Source organism: Triticum dicoccoides, chromosome 2A (genome assembly GCF_002162155.2).
Source record: "Triticum dicoccoides isolate Atlit2015 ecotype Zavitan chromosome 2A, WEW_v2.0, whole genome shotgun sequence".
NCBI lineage: Eukaryota > Viridiplantae > Streptophyta > Magnoliopsida > Poales > Poaceae > Triticum > Triticum dicoccoides.
The window spans coordinates 5,324,743-5,335,669 of NC_041382.1; the positions used below are offsets into that span (position 1 = coordinate 5,324,743).

The following is a 10,927-nucleotide window of genomic DNA, read 5'->3' on the forward strand; positions in this document are numbered from 1 at the left end:
AAAAAAAAACGGGGAGAAACTTAAACATGAGCTTAGCAGAGACCTTACTCGGGAGACTGCTTGGGAATCTGTAATGCGTATCAGATGTGGAAAAGGTTTTAGATTTGTATCCACAGCTGCATGTTTATCATCTTCCTATATATTTCCTTACCTTGTTAGTTTATTGAACCTAACTCTCATGACACAATGTTTTTCAGGGGTGCGTTTCATAACATATCAGGGTGCTAAGGTCCACAGATTTGTTAGCTCTTCCAGCTGTTGATGCTGATAAAGCTTTTGCTATGCAACTGTCTCTAGTGGAGACCCTAATGACCACGCAGACTGTATACTTTCAAGTGGCGTTGCTGTATCCTTTCCTGTGAACTTGCTTATGCACTGCTCTCCATATCTTCATTTCATTGAGAAAGTCGACTAGTGCATTACAAATGATAACTTAACAAAATGTCCAAGGAGCACCTTTCTCAAGGTTTCCTTTGCTCTTAGTTTGGTGATAGCTAAATCCATGAATATGGTTTGTCAGTAGAGAGTAGGACTGTAACCCTCATCGTGCTTTAGAATATTTTATTTTCACTTATGAGAGATCCGAAACACCTTTTTTCTTGTCAAATCACCTCCTGCATATGATGTTTGATGCCGCCTTTTGTCATTGGGCTTTTATTTTTCACAATATTATTTACGAGTGTGGTTCTTGTGTCCTTAACCACCATCAGATATACACCATCTTCTGGTGAAAGACGTATCAGGGTGCATACGGCAGCTGCACCTGTGGTCACAGATCTTGGTGAGATGTATCGTCAAGCAGATACTGGTGCCATTGTGTCAATGCTGGCTAGAATCGGTTTGTACTAGATTGCTGCTCTTCCCTCCATAAATGTCAATATACATGACTGAGATCACTTTATTACTAATAACCGTTATCCTGCAGTTGTTGAAAACTCACTGTCTGATAAGCTGGACAGTGTCCGGCAACAATTACAGTTAAAGCTTCCGAGAAGTTTGAAGGAATACCGGAACCTATATGTTGTACAACATCGCATAGGCGGGAGACTGATATACCCAGAATCATTAAGATACTTGCCATTATACATCCTGGCCTTATGCAAATCCCTTGCTCTGCGTGGTGGTTATGCTGATGTCTCTCTTGATGAACGCTGGGCTGCTGGTTTCAGTATGATGATACTGCCTGCAAGAAGGCTGCTTGATGAAGTAGTGACAATGGTATGCAGTATTTCCTTGCAACTAAGCTGATTAAGTTCCTTTTAATCAGAGCTACTTGTAGACTTGTGATTTTGAAACTATGTAAATCAACTAGGGAGAATAAAGATAATGCCAGTTCCGTTTGTTTGGATGGAAAGAACCAGTGTAGTTAGTCTGCTCAATTAGTTCGGTAGGCCTTACAATAATTTCTTATCTTAAAAATTTGCAGCCACATCTGGCATGGTATTAAGCAAAATAAATACGTAACCTCTAGATGTTTTTATTAGTTATGTTTGATATGAAGGTTTGGTAGGGCCTTAACATCAAGTTCCTTTTTCAAAATTAAGTTTCTATTATACATTGTAGAGCCAACATGCACAGTAAGCATTAATTGAAATGAGCTGATTTGATTGGTACATTCGAAGTTAACATTTTGTTTAATTCAGCATATTCATTTTTTTTTCTAACTGAAATATATGTCATGATTTTCAGGAACCAGACAGGATCGATGATGGCTTCACCTTCCTAGTATGGTTGGGTAGAATGCTCCAGCCTGAGCTCATGAACGACATTCTTGGAGTCAGCCTGTCAAACTTCCCTGATCTATCAAAGGTACCCTTCTTTACTCTGGTGAACAATATAATCCTGACTTTGGGACTTAATCCCTCGGATCCAAAAAAGTGTCGGGGTTTTAGTTCAAATTTGACCACGACACTTATTTTGGATCCGAGGGAGTACTTTATTCCCCTTTCTGCCCTTATATTGTTTTCCCGCTCTCTCAAACAAAACTCAAATAAATTGACAGTGTATCATGACATTTCTCTTTTTTAGTCTGTTCTTAAAAATACCTTTGATATCCTCTGGGATGAGAATCCAGTATTTTTAGTAGATGAAAAACTCACTTTTAACATGTAATGCAATACCACGTTAGATTCTTGCAGATTCAGTTGAGAGAATGTGACAACAATCACTCGAGAAACTTCATGGCAGTACTAAGAACCCTAAGGGAGAGGGATTCTTCATGTTACCAGTTGCCCCGCGTGGTACGGCAAGGTGAGCAGCCAAGAGAAGGCTTCCTACTTCTGTCCAATCTCGTCGAGGATCAGATGGCTGAAACAAGCAGTTACATGGACTGGATACTCCAAATTCACCGCCAAACAGAGCTCGTGATGATGTAAGGTGGATGTTCCAGAAATTTTTGTTTTTGTGTAAACTGCTGCAGATTCGGTTGCTGTGCCAGTCCCCGGTCACCCTCTTAACCATTGGAACAAAATGGCGAGCCAGCCGTGCTCTACTACATTTGTTATCCTGTTAGCAGCAGCGCTCTCGCTGGTGGCGAGTAATACAAACTTTATTGTTAATATATTTAGTTCTTGTGATTATTTTCCGTGACGAGAAAAGGGTACAGCTGTTGTATCAGAATAAGTAGGCAGCACCTCTGGTAAATTGTACAATCGTGTGGAGTCTTTGGTAGGGGTTTGTACGCATTTGTATCGTCGACAATTTTAGTTGCAAAGATTGTGTAAACTCTTGTTTGACTGCTGGTACTGATCTGGATCCAAGATGTCATTTACACGCATGCATGCCTTCCAAGACCAGTTTTCATGATAGTTATATATAATCTTGTATACCAAACAACAGATTACAATATTGGTAGTGCCACAATATCATAATTTAAGCTATAATTTCATAAATAAGTCACCATGATATAACTTAAGCCATAATCTCATAATTTAAGGCATAATCTCATAAATAAGTCGACAACATAGCACATGAAAGTTTCTCCAGAGACTGAATAGCAGCATCAAAGTTTGTCAAGAGAGTGATGGTCTACATGCTGTAAGACAATAAGTTTTGGGGAACTAGCACAACCCTCTAGGGGTGGCTTATCTCATTATATATAATGGTTGTGTTACAATATGTACCATATACGTACATAGGTACAGAAGCTATACATAGTCTAACACCCTCCCTCAATCTTAGCCACTTTCTAAAGAACTGAGAAGGGTAAGATTGCGCCTACAAGCCTCAAACTGTGGCAGCGGTAAAGGTTTAGTGAAGATGTCTGCAAGTTGATCCTTAGATGAGATAAACTTGATCTGGAGTTGCTTCTGTGATACACGTTCCCGTACAAAGTGATAGTCAACTTCAATATGTTTCATTCGGGCATGAAATACTGGATTTGCAGAAAGGTATGTAGCACCGATGTTATCACACCAAAGAATAGGAGGCTGTGGTTGAGACAAACCCAACTCCTGAAGCAAAGACTGCACCCAAATAATCTCTGCAGTAGCATTAGCCACAGCCTTGTACTCAGCTTCAGTACTGCTACGTGACACAGTAGCCTGTTTCCGAGCACTCCAGGCGATCAAATTAGAGCCAGAGAATACTGCATAACCCCCCGTGGATCGCCTGTCATCTGGGCTACCAGCCCAATCTGCATCAGAGAAGGCCGAAAGGACCCGAGAGGAAGTCGGCCGAATATGCATACCAAATGTCAGGGTGAACTGAACATAACGAAGAATGCGTTTAACAGCAGCCCAATGAGTATCTCTGGGAGCCTGAAGATACTGACAAACCCTGTTAACAGCATAAGAGATATCTGGTCTCGTGATCGTCAAGTACTGAAGTCCACCAACAATGCTCCTGTACTCTGTGGCATCCGCAGGAGACAAAAGCTCACCATCAACAGCTGTTATCTTGTCGGTAGACGACATGGGTGTGGTGGTCGGTTTGCACTTCAGCATGCCAGCTCTCTGTAACAACTTCAAGGAGTACTTCTTCTGCGTAAGGACAAGACCAGTAGCACGAGAAGTGACCTCAACTCCAAGAAAGTAGTGAAGCTTCCCAAGATCTTTGACCGCAAAATCAGCACCAAGAGAGCAGACAAGAGCATCAGCAGCATACTGAGAAGAGCTGACAAGGATAATATCATCGACATATACCAAAAGATACATAGTGACTTCTGGCTTCTGTAGAAGAAATAACGAAGTGTCAGCAGTAGACGGCACAAACCCATGAGCACGAAGGGCAGAGGCAAGGCGGGCATGCCAGGCACGAGGAGCTTGCTTCAAACCATATAGTGCTTTGGAAAGACGACAGATATAGTCAGGACGATCAGGATCAGAGAAACCAGGCGGCTGTTTCATATAAACCTCTTCCTCCAAAAATCCATGTAGAAAAGCATTCTGCACATCAAGTTGACGAAGTGACCAACCACGAGAAACAGCAATGGAGAGAATAAGCCGAATAGTGGTAGGCTTGACGACAGGACTGAAGGTGTCCTCATAGTCAAGACCATGACGCTGCCGAAAACCGCGAGCAACAAGTCGCGCTTTGTAACGCTCAATAGATCCATCCGAATGCTTCTTCACTTTGAATACCCATTTTGAGTCAATAACATTTACCCGTGGTGGTGGAGGAACGAGAGTCCATGTCTTGTTACAAAGAAGAGCATGAAACTCCTGCTCCATAGCCTCTCGCCAATGTGGAATGCGCAGGGCAGCCTGATATGAGCGAGGCTCAGAAGATGGATCCGCAACAGCAGCAGCCAAACAAGCAGCCAACCAAGCAACCGTACCATCCTTACGTTCCTTAGGTTTGAAAATGCCACTGCGACTGCGTGTATGTGGTCGGGACACAGGAACCACCGAGGTCGACGGAGCAGCCTGCAACGGGCTGGAGGACGGCGACGTTGACGAGTCAGCCGGTGACGAGGAGCCAGTCACGGTAGCCTCAGACTCGGTTGGCGAAGAAGGCCGACCCACTGGCGAAACCGGCAGAGCAGACGAAGCAGCTGGCGACTCCGGCATCACAGACCGGGCCGATGGCGAGCTCGACATAGTGGGCCGTGGCGCGGCCGGTGTCGCGGGCCGATCCGCTGATGAAGGCGACGTGAGGACCCGAGCCGTGGGCGAAGACGGCGTGACGGGCCGAGCCGCAGGCGAAGACGGCGTGACGGGCAGAGCCGCGGGCGACTCGGCGGCCGCTGGCGAAACGGACCGAGCAGTGGAGATGCTCGGCGCGACGGGCTCGTCGGGTGACCATGCATGGGCACGCGAATCGATGCCATGCAATATAGGGCGATCGACGTGCCCACCAGAAGACGACGACGATGATGGTGAATCCTCCAACAGCTCCAAACGAGCTCCACGTCCGGTTCCTGCACCATGGTTAGGTAACAGCAAAGGAGAGTATGCAACATCATCAAATTGGTCAGAAGCAATAGAGGATGAATGCAGGGATGGTGGTTCGACAGTGGACACAGGAAGGTTGGCAAAGGGAAAAACATGCTCATCAAACACGACGTCCCGAGATATATAGACACGATTAGTGGGAACATGAAGACATTTGTAACCTTTATGAAGAGAGCTATAGCCAAGAAAAACACACTTCTTAGAACGAAACTCAAGCTTGCGCTTGTTATATGGACGAAGATGCGGCCAGCAAGCACACCCAAATACCTTGAGAAAGGTATAATCAGGTTGTTCATTAAGGAGAACCTCAATGGGAGTCTTCATGTTTAAAACACGAGTAGGAGTACGGTTGATGAGAAAGCATGCAGTGGTGAAAGCATCACTCCAAAACCGAAACGGAATAGATGCATGGGCCAAAAGAGTAAGACCAGCTTCAACAATATGACGATGCTTACGTTCGACTGAACCATTCTGCTGATGTGTATGTGGACATGCTAAACGATGAGCTATCCCAAGCGACTGAAAGAAAGAGTTGAGGTTGCGATACTCGCCCCCCCAGTCTGACTGGACATAAACAATTTTGTGCTTGAGAAGACGTTCAACATGTTTTTGAAACTGAACAAAAATATCAAACACATCAGATTTGCGTTTAATAAGGTAAAGCCAGGTAAAGCGACTATAAGCATCAACGAAACTGATATAGTAATTATGACCACTGACAGAAGTCTGAGCAGGACCCCATACATCTGAAAACACAAGTTCTAAAGGATGTTTCACCTCACGACTGGACTCCGAAAAAGGAAGTTGATGACTCTTCCCCTGCTGACAAGCATCACACACTGCTACATCTTTATGACTAGACAAACTAGGAAGCTCATGACGACGCAAAATATGACGGACAATAGGTGTGGCCGGGTGACCAAGACGAGCATGCCACTGTGACGGAGAGACCCGAACTCCACTGAAAACACGAGCGACACCAGGATGCTCCAGACGGTAGAGGCCCTGGCACAATCGCCCACTAAGAAGAATGTCCCTCGTGCCCCGATCCTTAATAAAAAGATCAAAAGGGTGAAATTCACAAAGCACATTATTATCATGTGTGAGTTTAGGAACTGAAAGAAGATTACGGGTCACAGATGGAACTCGAAGAACATTGCGAAGCTGAAGACTCCTATTGGCATGTCTAGTGAGAAGAGATGCTTGACCAATATGAGAGATGTGCATACCTGCTCCATTGGCGGTGTGGATCTTGTCGGAGCCATGATAGGGTTCACGAGTGTGAAGCTTCCCCATCTCGCTGGTTAGATGCTCTGTCGCCCCAGAGTCCATGTACCAGTGTGGATCGATGGAGTAGGACTGAGTGTGTCCCTGTTGCTTCTGCGGCGCGGGACGATCAGCCATGGCGACCTGACGGGCATTGTTGCGTGTATCTTTGCCGTCATTGCCAAGACCAAGGAAGCTTCGCTGGAAGCGCTTATGACACTTGGAGGCCCAGTGCCCATCGCGGCCACAAAGCTGACACACACATGGACCGCCAGCCCCCGGTAAGGTCGCAGTAGGTGGGGGGCCGAGGCGGGCGACGGTGGCAGCCCCAAGGGAGACCGGGGTGATGAAGAAGAGCGGCCACCCTTGGTGGCGGCGTTGGCCGAGAGGGAGCCAGTGCCCCTGGTGCGGCGAGTCTCGACCCGTTGCTCAGTGAGAAGGAGCCGAGAGAAAACCTCGTGTGCCAGCATGGGTGTCGAGTTGCCCCGCTCGTTGATGATCTCGACTAAGGCATCATACTCCTCATCAAGACCATTGACAATAAACGAGTTGAACTCGGAGTCGGTGAGGGGCTGTCCAATGGAGGCCAATGTGTCGGCGAGGCCCTTGACCTTGTTGTAGAACTCAGTGGCAGTGGAGTCAAGCTTCTGACACTCTCCAAGCTGACGACGGAGTGCAGAGACACGAGCCTGGGACTGCGCTGCAAAGGTGCGCTCAAGGATGGTTCAGGCCTCATGAGACGTCTTCGCGAAGACAACAAGGCCGGCAACTGCCGGCGAGAGCGACCCCTGGATGGAGGAGAGGTTCGCCTGGTCCTGCCCCGTCCAGACGCGATGGGCCGGATTGTAGACCGGACCGTGCACACTGTCTACCAGCGCGGGTGGGCAGGGAAGCGATCCGTCGACGTAGCCTAGCAGGTAGTGACTCCCCAAGAGCGGGAGAACCTGCGCACGCCAGAAGATGTAGTTGTCGGCGGAGAGCTTGATGGTGATGAGATGACCGAAGTGAAACGGCGGCGGCGAAGACAATCCCATCGAGGAGGCTGCCTGGGGTGCAAACACCATGGAGGCAGCCGGAGGCACCGAAGCCGATGCGGGAGGAGGCGGGACCGCAGCCAGGGCGGGCGCCGCAAAGCTCGCGGCCGGTGCGGACGCCGCAAGGCCCGTGGCCGGGGCGGACGCCGCCAACCCCGCCAGCGGGGCAGTGTGATCCGCTTGCGGCAGGAGCGGCGGGACGACGCCTGCGGAGTCCGCAGCGGACGGCGGCGCCGCGGTGTGGACCACGAGGTCACGCCCAAGCGAGGGCGCCGGCGGCGTGGAGAAGACGGAGCCGATGCTCCTTGTCCCGATCGGAGCCGGAACAGAGACGGCATCGAGCGGGAGGTTGAGCAGAGCCGCAAGAGAGGCCGGGAGGAAGCCCGCAGCAGTGGAACCGGTGGTGGCGGCGCTCGACATGGCGGCGGCGCGATCGGTGGCGCGGCGGCGGCGGTGAAGGCGGCGGCGGCTGCGGCGGCGGTGCGGGTATTAGGGTTTAGAAGCGGAAGCGATCGTAACCTAGCGTGATACCATGTAAGACAATAAGTTTTGGGGAACTAGCACAACCCTCTAGGGGTGGCTTATCTCATTATATATAATGGTTGTGTTACAATATGTACCATATACGTACATAGGTACAGAAGCTATACATAGTCTAACACATGCCTACACCGGGGACGCGAATAAAATCTCGAGATCAACGCCATAGTTTGGCGCGTCAATGGTGTAGATGAGCTTGGGCTCGGGCTGTGGCTCTGGCTCGAGCGGTGGCTGTGGCTCCGGTTGGAGCGGTGGCTGGGGCTCCAGTTGGAGCGGTGGCTGGGGCTGTAGCTGTAGCTGAAGGTGCTGTGCCTGTGGCTGAAAGATGTAGTAGATGAAGTACACCATCAGCTGCATCAACATAACCGCAACTCCAACAGTGCTCAGTATCTGCAAGTCATGTAATAATGATGTTGACTGATGGAACATTACAAACACAAAGGATATGTGTTGAGGAGTACTAGATGATAGAGTTTCTATTTTTACCGCGATGGGTAGGTCCGGTGGTGTCGAGAGAAATGCAAACACGGCTGAGGACAAGGCGTTGGCGAGGCCGAGCAGTATCTCGAACACAGGGTCCATGTTGTCCACGTCCCCGCTCCTTACCACTTGCACCTACAAAATGATGGGAATTCTTGATGTGGCATAATCTACACTCACTCAATCAAATCTGTACTTGTTCAGATTGACTTGGTGAAAAACATAAATGATAACCTTAATCACCATGATGACAAATTTCAGGTAACAATGTAAAAGGGGTTGATTAGAGCCTACTTTTTTTATTTGGAAGTACAAACACTATCATTCAGAACAAATTCCAAATATGATGGGTAATCCACACACTATATATATGATGCATGGAAAGATTTCAAACCAAGATTTCCTTATCCGCTGTATTGATGTAATTTGCCTTACAAATTATTTATGCCAATTCATGCGGTGTCCAAAAGAGGGCAAATTTTTACTCCTTGAACTCAATGCACATCCAAATGTAGAGATGGAGCCATTTTGTACCTACCACATCAAAGCCAATGGAGAAGTAGTTCAAGGAGGTGGCGACCAGGGCGACAGTGGCGATGAGGCTAGGGACAGCCACCTTGGTTATGGCGAGGCATCCGCTGACAATGGGGATGATAACGACCAGGGTGAGGAGGTAGACAGTGTGGAGGCGCACCGCCCCTGCGGCGAACCAGATGAATACGGCGATGTACCCCAGCTGAAACACCGCGGAGGCGATGTTGACAGTCATGGAGACGGCGCCATCAGGGAAGGCCGGGAGGCCGTAGAGGATGCAGGCCACACTACTGAATAGTGTGGCGACGTGGCCGTACGCGGTGCGGTTGCCGACTGCATTCTCCTGCCACATTCGGAGCACGAAGCTGACTCTGCAAGGATTGTATAATCTCTGTTGAGCGTAAAACAAACAATCTACGGCTGTATTAACATCTGTATTTGCCACATGCATGTCATAGAAAAAGAAAAACTTAGATTTCTTGTTAGGAATGAGCTTGCATTCATTACTGAAGTGCGGTATGACACAATGAGCTGCATCAGGGAATTCAGATAGATAATATAACCAGTTCTATCAACCAGAGCAGTGTAGCATTGATAATAATATAACTAGTTGTATCAAGCAGAGCAGTGAACCATATATATGAAGTGTGGGTCATTTCTACTGTAATTAGGACTTAGGAGACAAGACTCTGATGCATTTATATATACTGACAGTGAGATTATACTAGTACATGAAAACAGGCCAGGCTATGTGTGGTGCCTCTGGGCGCGCCTGATGCTGTGGCCGCCGCATGCAGCTACGAATGCATGGCACAACCACAAAAAAGACCCGACTTGTCGAAAAGACGGCAGCTTGGGCACAGCGGCGATCCGCCCGGCCACTCGACGGCGCCGGCGCGGCAAACGGAATAAAAAAAGGACCCGGCTTGTCCAAGGTACGCGTACGCGTGCACCGGCGAATCCACGGTGGCGGCCAAGCAAGATCCGGCCGGGTTCTGCCTCGCCGCCGCATCGAAATCGAACACTCTACGCCGGGAGCTGCATTGCATGCATCCGCACGCGCGCCGATGCCATGGAAATGCCACCAAAAACAACCAACAAGAGAAAAAAGGCGACGCCTTGAGGAATCGCGGTCGCGGTCTGGCGGACCGACGGTCTCGCGGCGGCGCGGGACGGCACGGCACGACGGCGCATGGCAACCAAAAAAATGGCCTGCCTTGTCGGAACTACGTACGCGTAGTGCTACGGCCAAGCTAGATCTGGCCGGTCGCTGCCGCATCGACGCAAGGAGCGAGAGAAAAATATGTACGCGTACAGAACAGAGAGGCAGAGACACGAGCAGAGCATGGAAAACCTACATCGGAGCAACCATCAAGGCACACGCAGCCACGGGCGCCGGTCAGCACCACCCGCCGGCCCATCCCCGCCACCTTGGCGCTGCCGGCGACCACCTTCGCCGTGGCGGCCGAAGGAATCACGTACGAAGGCATGCCGGCCGGCTGCGCTGCTTGCACTCGGCGCTGGTCTCCCGACGGCAGGGGAGGAGTTGGTAAAGTGGAGAGGAGGGGGATTGTGGGTGGCGATGACCGGGGCTAGCTATGAGGAGGAGGGGGAGGGAGAGGGTTCCAACCCCCGCTTTTCTTTTGCTTTGTGACGCTAGGAAGACCGGACCGGAAGACC

At 49.2% G+C, this 10,927-nt stretch overlaps 1 pseudogene; it reads left to right on the forward strand.

Annotated features, from left to right (window-relative positions):
- The window catches only part of LOC119357364, a 3,917-nt pseudogene extending 1,291 nt beyond the window's left edge, over positions 1-2,626 (forward strand).
- The last annotated feature ends 8,301 nt before the right edge of the window (positions 2,627-10,927 follow it).